Below are 10,822 nucleotides of genomic sequence, written 5' to 3' on the forward strand. Positions count from 1 at the left end.
TCCATATCTAGGCTAGATTGTGATGCAGTGGTTAAAGCCAAGCATTGCAGAAGAGTGATTAAGCATTCGTGCTCCAAAGCCAAATGGCCTATGTTTAAATCCCAGCTTCACTACTTACTTGCTGTGTGATCTTGTGAAACTCATGTAGCCTCTGTGCCACTGTTTCTCCATCTGTATAATGGAGGATAACACTAGCCCCTACCTCATAGGGTCATTGTGAAGATTAAATGAAATTGATACTACATATAGCACAGAGTGATCCTCCTCAAAATGTGAAAATGATGAAAAAAAGGATTTTCTAGAAATTATCTATCTACATACACATTATGATGGCATTTGTGTAAAGAATTTAACCAATAAAAACCAAATACAGACACATACACATACATACACTTTATGTGCATAGAAGTAGATCAAGGAAGATCCATGACACATGTGCAAGGCAGGTGGGATGGGAACATTAAAATGAGGACTTTCACGTTTAATTCTGAATGGTTTGACTATTTCATTTATGCAGTTTTTAACAATCAAAGCAATAAATCACTATAAAAGAAACACCTGTCAGGTTTTAAGTCTTACCATTCTACCCTGGGCTCACCCTTCTCTCTCATTGAATCTCAGGTGTCTTCACCATCATTTAGTTTAGAAGAGGAAGAAATGTCCCTCCACCCTACTAGTGCTCCTTTGGGGATTGAGCCCTCACTTTGTCCCTAAGCATCCATGGGTTGGGGTCGTTTCTTCGCTGCCTCCTCCTGCCTGCTCAGAGTGCGCCCTCTGGTGGTGATAACTCGCAGTACTGCGTGCCCACAGCACGGTCTGGGGAAGGCGGAAAGCTTTGCTGATTCTCCCAGGGGCTCAGCCCAGGAGCCCTAGGCTTTGACTCTGGATCTGGTGCTAGCGGTGGTGCCAGATTTCTGTCCCTTGTCGAGGAAGAAAATATTTTACTTAAGTTGTCCCTATCTAGGGTTGTCAGATTTAGCAACTAAAAACGCAGGACATCTGGTTAAATTTGAATTTTAGAGAAATCACAAATAACTTTTAGTATGAGTATGTTGCATGGTAGATACGAATTTACACAGCTCATACTTATATTAAACAAAATTATTTGTGGCTTGTCTCAGGTTTAAATTCCACTGGGTGCCTGTGTCTTATCTTGTGACTGTGGGAGGATACCTGTTGGGAAGGGGATAGGGGAAGTGGTGAGAAAGGAAGGGAGAAGGCCTGGGGACAGGGTGTGATGGAAGGGCACGATAGCTCAGGTGAGTCTTTGGTTGCAGGAGACTGTAGCTGGCCTTTGCCCTCTAGGCAGCTGGAGCTGTCAGCCTGTAGAACAGTGCTGCTCAGCCCTGGGAGCTTTGAAAACCTGATGTGTGTGTCTGATTCTCATAGATTCTGATGTCATTGGGTTGGTGGCATTGGGGTGAGGGTAGGCTCTGGCATTTTTTAAAGCCCCCAGGCAATTCAAATGTGCAGCTAAGGTTGAGGACTACCACCCTAGGGGACCTGGGGGTGTGCCTGTGTGTGCATGTGTGTGTGCATGTGTATGTGGGCATGTGTGTGCGTGTGTGCACATGTGCGTGTGTGTGCATCCATCCACTCATGTGTAACCTAGATACCTTCAGTTTGCATATTTCCAAGTTCGCCAGTCTGGGGTCCTTCCCGAGAGTCGCCCAGCCCACATGTTATGAAAACGCCTTGGGCCCTTTCCAAGATGTTTCTAGATTCCCCCAGGGCTTATATTTTACTGGTCATCCCTGGCTCTGATTTCCCGTTCACACTGAGCACTCCATCTCATTCCTTTCTTCCCTCTGGGACTGTCTTTTTCTTTCTGCCTGTCAACTTAATGCTGGTCTTTCAATGACCACCAGCAGCACACAGCTGTCAAGTTTAGCAGATGTTTCCTGCAGGTCTGCAGTTAACAAGAGGTGTTATCCCCAAAGTAAATGATTCTAAACTGAAGTCCTCAGCTGGGCAGGGAACTCCTGCTAGGCGGAATTTATCACTGTCCCATTTCCTCCTCCAATTCCCTCTGCCACCTTTTTACTTCTGGGTCCTCTCACTCTCTTTCAGAAATCACTTTGTCCCCTCCCCCAAAAAACAAAGAAACAAAACCAGAAACAAACCCTTCTTCCTCTAGCAGTCAGCATGCAGCTGCTGATCAAGTTCCAGATTGCAGTTTCTTTCTTAGTCAGAAGAATTCAACTTTTTTCCTATACCTTGCCTATGTATCCAGGTATTTCCAAGAGTAACGCATGCTCCCTGGGAAGCACTGGGAATTCTGCACTTCTGGGCAAGCCAGCTCCAACTGCAGCCCACATTTAAAAAATAGCATCTCTCTCTTCCTTCTATGTGTGCAAGTCTTCAGGGATTTAGCAAATTGTCTTAAATAGCTAGAATAACTTGCTGACTTTGATGCAAATACTCTGGCCAGAGAACTGAGGTCCTTGGATGAAACCCAACAGTCAGAAGGGGTCACAGTTTCCTCAGCCTGGGTGTCTCAGCAGATGTTCCTAAAGGCTTGGCTTTTTCCACATCTGTTCTGTGTGATAAAGAAGGAGAAGAAGAAGGGAACAGAGAGGAAGCAGAGAGAGCTGAAGATTAAAACAATACTGTACAGGTCCCCCCTAAAGATGGACTCCCTGGCCACTGGGAAAGTACTGAGAGAGAAATACGAGGAGCAAAATCTCATGAGCATAAGGACCTGGGAGCTGGAGGCTGGTCCACCCTTCCTCGGCTTCCAGGAACCCAGAGGGAGGCAGGCACAGCCAGCTTTGGCCCTGTGGAATGAACTCCTTCTGGCCAGGATGCCAGGAGGCCAAATTCCATATGTCTAACTATGTTTTGCACTTTTGCACAAGGTGACCTGCAGCTCTGATGGCCCCTAGGATTCCGTAGGGTACTGTGCAGTCCAGAAAACTTGACTTTCCAATCCTTCCCCCTTAGCCAGCTGTCATTTTCCTTCCCTCCTAACGTCCTTCCTTCCTATCCTTTTCCTCTATATTTTCACTCTTTGTTTAAAGATGCAACATGAAACTTTACTCTGTACACTCATCAGATTAGCAAAAATTAGAAAGTCAGGTAATGCCAAGTGTTGGCTGGAGTGTGGGGGAAAGATGAACCCTCATTCTCTGCAAGGGAGTGTGAGAAGGTGCAGCCACTCTGGAGAGCCGTCTGATGGTACTGATTCAAGTTGACTGTGTAAATCTTCTGCCCATGACCCAGAAATGCAATGTCACTCCTCGGTATGCAGCTCAGAGACACTCTCTGTCCAAAACGTGGGGAAGTGCTCATTCTGCATTGCTTCTGGCGGGGGCATTGGCTACTCAGGAGCCCATCCCTGTTGGAAGATAGAAGTAAACGTGGTGGGTGCACGCCTTGGAGAAGCATCTATCAGTCAGAAGCAAGGGAGATGTCCACACAGATTTACATAACTTACGTTAGAGACTATGTTTAAATTCAAGGATGCACATAAGATGCACAGAAAGACTGCCTGTGTGGGAAGGGACTGCAAGTGAAGAATGGGGATTGTGGTAGATTGAAGATGGTCCCAAATTCTTTGACACTCCCTACATGGAGAGGTGAGGTGGGGTGCTCTGGGCAGGCTTATGATTGCTTGACCACTAGAATACTGCAGAAGTAGTGCTTGTCAGTTTCTGGGTCTGGGCCTTAGGAGGGTGTCAGCCAACCTCGCCTCTCTTACAACACTCTCTCTCGGAGCTTGGAGCTGCCATGTAATGAATCAACTGCACCAATAAGTCTAGGTTGGAGAAGCCATGTTCAGGTACTCTGGATAGTGGTCCCAACTGAGCCCAGCCTTGCAGGCAGCCCCCACCAGCCAATGCCACCAGACATGTAAATGAAGCCATCCTGGGCTCTCTAGGCCAGCCCAGCACACCTACAAGCTGATTATCATGGAGTGACCTCAGTTGGAGCTACATTCATCAAGAGAATCAAACAGCTGAGTCCTGCAAATCCCAAATCCACACAATTGTAATATGATAAAGTATCTAACTTTGGGGATATATATTGGTCTGTTTTCATGCTGCTGATAAAAACATACCTAGACTGGCAAGAAAAAAAGGTTTAATAGACTTATAGCTCCAAATGGCTGGGGAGGCCTCACAATCATGGCAGAAGGTGAGGAGGAGCAAGTCACATCTTACATGGATGGCAGCAAAGAGAGAGAGCTTGTGCAGGGGAACTCCTCTTTATAAAACCATCAGATCTCATGAGACTTATTCACTATCATGAGAACAGCACAAGACCCACTCCCATGATTCAATCACCTCCCACTGGGTCCCTCCTATGACATGTGAGAATTGTGGGAGTTGCAATTCAGGATGAGATTTGGGTGGGGACACATCCAAACCATATAATTCCACTCCTGGTCCCTCCTAAATCTCATGTCTTCACATTTCAAAGGCAATCATGCCTTCCCAAAGTCTTAATTCATTTTAGAATTAACTCAAAAGTCCACAGTCCAAAGTCTCATCCGAGAAAAGGCAAGTCTCTGCCACCTATGAGCCTGTGAAATCAAAAGCAAATTAGTTACTTCCTAGATATAATGGGGGTACAGGCAATGGGTAAAAACAGCCATTCCAAATGGGAGAAATTGGCCCAAACAAAGGGGCTACAGGCTCCATGGAAGTCCTAAATCCAGTGGGGCAGTCAAATCTTAAAGCTCCAAAATGATCTCCTTTGACTCCATGTCTCACATCCAGGTCATGCTGATGCAAAAGAGGTGGGTTCCCATGGTCTTGGGCATCTCTCCTGTAGCTTTGCAGGATACAGCCTCCTTCCTGGCTGCTTTCATGGGCTGGCGTTGAGTGCCTGCAGCATTTCCAGACATATGGTGTAATCTTCCAGGTCAGTAGATCTACCATTCTGGGGTCTGGAGGACAGTGGCTCTCTTCTCACAGATCCACTATGTAGAGCCCCAGTAGGGACTCTATGTGGGGGCTCTGATCCCACATTTCCCTTCTGCACTGCCCTAGCAGAGGTTCTCCATGAGAGTCCCATCCCTTCAGCAAACTTCTACCTGGACATCCAGGCATTTCCATGCATCCCCTGAAACCTAGGCAGAGGTTCCCAAACCTTAGTTCTTGACTTGTGTGCACCTGCAGGCTCAATACCACATGGAAGCTGCCAAGGCTTGGGTCTTCCACCCTCTGAAGAAATAGCCTGAGCTATACCTTGGTCTTTTTAGTTACAGCTGGAGCAGCTGGGACACAGGGCACCAAGTCCCTAAACTGCACACAGCAGAGGGACCCCAGGCCTGGCCCAAGAAATCATTTTTTCCTCCTAAACCTCTGGGCCTGTGATGGGAGGGGCTGCCACAAAGGTCTCTGACACACCCTGGAGACATTTTCCCCATTGCCTTGATAATTAATGTTCAGCTCCCAGTTTGTTACTTATGCAAATTTCTGCAGCCAGCTTAAATTTCTCCTCAGAAAATGGAATTTTTTTTCTTTTTTTTTAATATATATTTTATTGCATTTTAGGTTTTGGGGTGCATGTGAAGAACATGTAAGATTGTTGTATAGGTATATATATGGCAATGTGGTTTGCTGCCTTCCTACCCATCACCTATATCTGGCATTTCTCCCCATGTTATCCCTCCCCAACTCCCCACCCCCTATGGTCCCTCCCCTAGATCCCCCACACAGACCCCAGTGTGTGATGCTCCTCTCCCTATGTCTATGTGTTCTCATTGTTCAACACCTGTGTATGAGTGAGAACATGTGGTGTTTAATTTTCTGTTCTTGTGTCAGTCTGCTGAGAATGATGGTTTCCAGGTTCATCCATGGCCCTACATTGTCAGGCTGCAAATTTTCCAAACTTTTATGCTCTGTTTCGCTTTTAAAACTGAATGCCTTTAGCAGCACCCAAGTCACCTCTTGAATGCTATGCTGCTTAGAAATTTCTTCTGCCAGATACCCTAAATCATCTCTCTTGAGTCCAAAGTTCCACAGATCTATCTAGGGCAGGGGCAAAATGATGCCAGTCTCTTTGCTAAAACATAACAAGAATTACCTTCGCTCCAGTTCCCAACAAGTTCCTCATCTCCATCTGAGACCACATCAGCCTGAATTTCATTGTTCATATCATTATCGGCATTTTCGTCAAAGCCATGCAACAAGTCTCTAGGAAGTTCCAAACTTTCCCACATTTTCCTTTCTTTTTCTGAGTCCTCCAAACTGTTCCAACCTCTGCCTGTTACCCAGTTCCAAAGTTGCTTCCACATTTTCAGGTATCTTTTCAGCAGCACCCCACTCTACTTGTACCAATTTACTGTATTAGTCCATTTTCACACTGCTGATAAAGAATACCTGAGATTGGGCAATTTACAAAAGAAAGAGGTTTAATGGACTTGCAGTTCCACATGGCTGGAGATGCCTAATGATCATGGTGGAAGGCAAGGAAGAGTAAGTCATATTTTACATGGATGACGGCAGCAAAGAGAGAGCTTGTGCAGGGGAACTTCTCTTCATAAAACCATCAGACATTATGAGACTTATTCACTATCATGAGAACAGCACAAGAAAGCACACGAAATTGAACCATGATTCAATTACCTCCCAATGGGTCACCCCCCAATGACAGGTGGGAATTGTAGGAGTTGCAATTAAAGATTAGATTTGGGTAGGGACAAAGACAAACCACATCAGGGTACTTTGTTGTCAAGCAATAGAGAGTCAGAATGGGAAGAAAAGGCAATAAATAATGAGAGGCCTCATGCTGAGCAATGATGAGGCTTGGTGACATAGAAATGTAGAGGGCAGTCCACTCCTTGCATGAGGGTCCCAGGTACTGGGCCTTCTGCCTCTCTTTTGGGCAAGACAGAAAGTCCCCAGTTCAATTCATGCAATGCCATTCCCATGTTGGAGAGGCCAGAGTAGCCTTTGAGAAGAACCAGAGTAGGCACTGCAGTGCTGACAAGCAGCAGGGGAGAATTGATTGTTTTATCTATTAGTCCCACAGCCCAGAAGTGCCACAAACACTGTGGTATTGTCAATTTAGCCACCATTAGAATTGATGTAGAAATATTAATATGTTGTCAGTGTTAAAATAATTTCAGATTAAAAATATGTTAAAATATAATTATCAAGCAAGAGATAGCAAAATTGGCTCATCTGAGTTTAAATTGATCAACATTTAATAAACAAATATAAATACCCATTATATGCCAGGCATAGTACCAGCACTAGGGATAAAGTAAGACACGGTTCTGTTTTTGGGGAAAGGCAAAGATTAAAGTTAAACAATAAACTTACACTCACCATGTGCCACAGAATGCTTCATGGACTTGGAGTTTCAGTAGCTTTCTTAATGATAATATGATAACCTGATGCTACTATAATATATACATTTAAATTTTTAGTGCTTTTTTCCAGGGTGAAATCTACTTATATATTATCTTCTTCTAAAGCAGCATTTTGGAGAATAATTATTGCTATCAACACTTTTTTGTAGATAATTAAGTTGCTAGAACATCAGGAATTTTTTTCCCTAAAATTTCTTCACAGAAAAAAATTATTGTCAAGATTCAATACCTCTGAGTTAGTTGAAAGAATAAAAGACTATATTAATAGAGCATAAGTTTTATTTTATAAATGTGTTAATTTAGATCCTACATTGTTCCAAAAATAATTTGGGATTGCTTATATAAACGTGTACTATATGAAGAAAAATAATTGATACAGATATCAAGACAAAAGAAAATTAATAGGAAAGAAAAGGAAATAAAGGCATCCACATCATAATAGAAGTAAATGATCTGTACTTGCAGATAGAAAAACCTAAGGAATGCAGTAGAAAACTATTAGAACTAATAAATGAGCTCAGCAAGGTTGCAGGATAAAAGATCAATATACAAAAATTAATTGTATTTTGATACAGCAGTAATGAGTAAAAGAACAAATTTTAAAAACTTCAATTTAAAACAATAGCATTGAAAACAATATAACACTAAGAAAATACTTAACAAAAGAAGTGCAAAATGTATACTCTGAAAGCTACAAAACATTGTTGATTGAAATTAAAGAATACCTAAATAAATAAAAAGACATCTCATGTTCATGGATTGGAAGACTTAATATTGTTAAGATGCTACCATGGATTGAACTATGCTCCCCAAAAAGATTTGAAGTCTTAACCCCTTGTACCTGTGAAGGTGATCTTATTGGATAGAGGATTTTTGCAGCTGATCAAGTGAAGATGAGGTTATTAGAGTGGGCTCTAATCCAGTATAACTGGTGAAAGGGGAAACAGACACACAGACAGACATGCACACAGGGAGAACACCATGTAAAGGTGAAGGCAAAGATTGGGTTGATGCATCTAAAACCAAAGTACAACAAATATTGCTAGCAAAACATCGGAAGATAAAAAAGAATGGCATGGAACAGATTCTCCCTCACGTTGCTCAATTGTACCAACACCTTGACCTGGCACTTCTAGGCTCCAGAACTTTAAAAGTATAATATTTTGTTGTTTAAGTCAACCAGTTTGTGGTACTTCGTTATGGCTGCCCTTGCAAACTAATACAGATGGTTATATTCTCAAAACTTATCCATTGCTTCAAAACAATCTCTATCAAAATCCCAGTTAGTATCTTTGTAGAAATTGACAAACTGATCCAAAAATTTGTATGGAAATGGAAAGGACCTCAAATAGTGTAAACAATTTTGAAAAATAAGGACAAGATTGGAGGACTCATACTTCTTGATTTCAAAACTTACTACAAAAGTATAGCAATCAAAACAGTGCAATAACTGTCATAAGGACAGACATATAGATCAATGGAATAGAATTGAGACTCCAGAACTAAATCCTCAAATTTACAGTCAACTGATTTTTTACAAACTTGCTAAGATAATTAAATGTGCAAAGAAGAGTGTTTTCAACATATGGTGTTGAGATAGCTAGATATCCATGTGCAAAAGAAGAAAGTTAGATCCCTACCTCACACCATATATAAAAAATTAACTCAAAATGGATTAAAGGCTTAAATGAAAGCAATAAAGCTATAAAACTCTTAAAAGAAAACATAGGTGTAAATCTTTGTGACCTTGGGTTAGGCAATGGTTACTTATGACATCAAAAGTATCAGCTTGTAATCCCAGCACTTTGGGAGGTCAAGATGGGAGGATCACTTGAGCCAAGGAGTGTGAGACTAGCCTGGAAAACAAAGTGAGACCCCATTTCTGAAAAAAAAAAAAAAAAAAAAAAAAAGATGGGCATGGTGGCACATGCCTGTGGCCCCAGCTGCTTGGGGAGGCTGAGGTGGGAGGATCACTTGAGCCCAGGAATTTGAGGCTGCAGTGAGCTCTGATCATATCACTGCCCTCCAGCCTGGGCAACAGAGCAAGACCATCTCAAAAAAAAAAAAAAAAAAAGTATAAGCAACAAAAGAGAAAAAAATAAACTGGACATCACAAAAATAAAAAAGTTTTGTGTTTCAAAGAGCTCAAAGGTCACAGCAAGAAAGTTAAAAACCTACAGAATGAGAGAAAAATTTGACATATTATGTACCTTATAAGGGATTTATATCTGGAATGCATCAATGATTACAATTCAGTAATAAAAATACAAAAACTGAATTTAAAAATGAGAAAATAATAGCTCTCCAACGAAGATATATGAAAGGCTGGTAAGCATATAAAATATGCTCAATATAATTATCAGGAAAATGTGAATCAAAACCACAATAAGCTTCAACTTTATACCCACTAGGGTGGCTATAAACAAGGACAGAGAATAACAAGTTGGAAAAATATGGAGAAATTAGAACCCCCACACACTGCTGGTGGGAGTATAAAATGGAACAGCATTTTGGAAAACAGTTCATCAAATGGTTAAAGATAGACTTACCATTTGTTCCAGAAATTCCTATTTTAGCTATACACTCAGGAGAAATGAGAGCCTATATCCCAACAAAAACTTGACAAATGTTCTTAGAAGCATTATTCATAATAGATAAAAAGTGGAAACAACCCAAGTGTCCATCGACTGATGAATGAATAAATAAAATGTGGTCTGTACATACAATGGACTATTACTCATCAATAAAACGAAGTACAACATGGATGAACATTACACGAGTGACAAAGGATCACATATTGTATGATTCCATTTAAGTGTAATAGGCAAATTAGGCAAATGTGAAATAGGAAGAATAGGCAAATCGATGGAAATAGAAAGCAGATTTGTGGTTCTACCTCCCACAAATGAGGGAAGGACAATAAATAATCCTGGGACAGGATTTCTTTCTGGACTGATGAAAATGTTCCAAAATTTATTTTGGTGCTGGATGCACAACTATGTGAATATACTAAAAGCCGTTGAATTATAGACTTTAGTTGGGTGGTATATATGTTATGTTATTAATATGTTTGTCATAGATTTCATTTAGTAGAACGGAGTAGATTATAATTTCAGTTCCAAGCTTCACAGCAGTCCAAGCAAGGAAGGAGAAACACTGTATCCAAAAAGTGTTGTCCTCAGCACCATCCCCACAATAAACAAAATCGTGGTTCTCTTATGACGTCTCATGGCATCTTTCAGTGCTCAGGGAAAAATACACAATCCAGAAAAAAAGTAATTTCTATAGGAACCCAAATATATTTTTGATTGTCTTGTTGTTTATATTATTAACTTTAATCTTTCTAGGAGTAAAGTTTTACCCAGAGAGGACCAGCATGACCTGGGCAGCAAGAACTGTAGTTCTGTGTTTGGTTACTTTCGTTTCAGTGTTAAGTGGAAATGTGCACATAACACAAGGCAGCAAAGCACATGTGCCTCAACTATGTCTAATTAATAA

General features: G+C 41.4%; 1 long non-coding RNA gene across 1 annotated transcript; it reads right to left on the reverse strand.

Annotated features, from left to right (window-relative positions):
* Positions 1-480: 480 nt before the first annotated feature.
* Positions 481-4,124, reverse strand: LOC116538121. Its single transcript, XR_004263510.1, has 2 exons — positions 1,174-4,124; positions 481-1,141 (listed from the first exon to the last, which is right to left on the reverse strand). It is a non-coding gene; the product is annotated as an uncharacterized LOC116538121 (long non-coding RNA).
* Between the last annotated feature and the right edge of the window lie 6,698 nt (positions 4,125-10,822).

Source organism: Sapajus apella, unplaced genomic scaffold, assembly GCF_009761245.1.
Source record: "Sapajus apella isolate SASKATOON/1434 unplaced genomic scaffold, GSC_monkey_1.0 scaffold117, whole genome shotgun sequence".
Classification (NCBI taxonomy): Eukaryota; Metazoa; Chordata; class Mammalia; order Primates; family Cebidae; genus Sapajus; species Sapajus apella.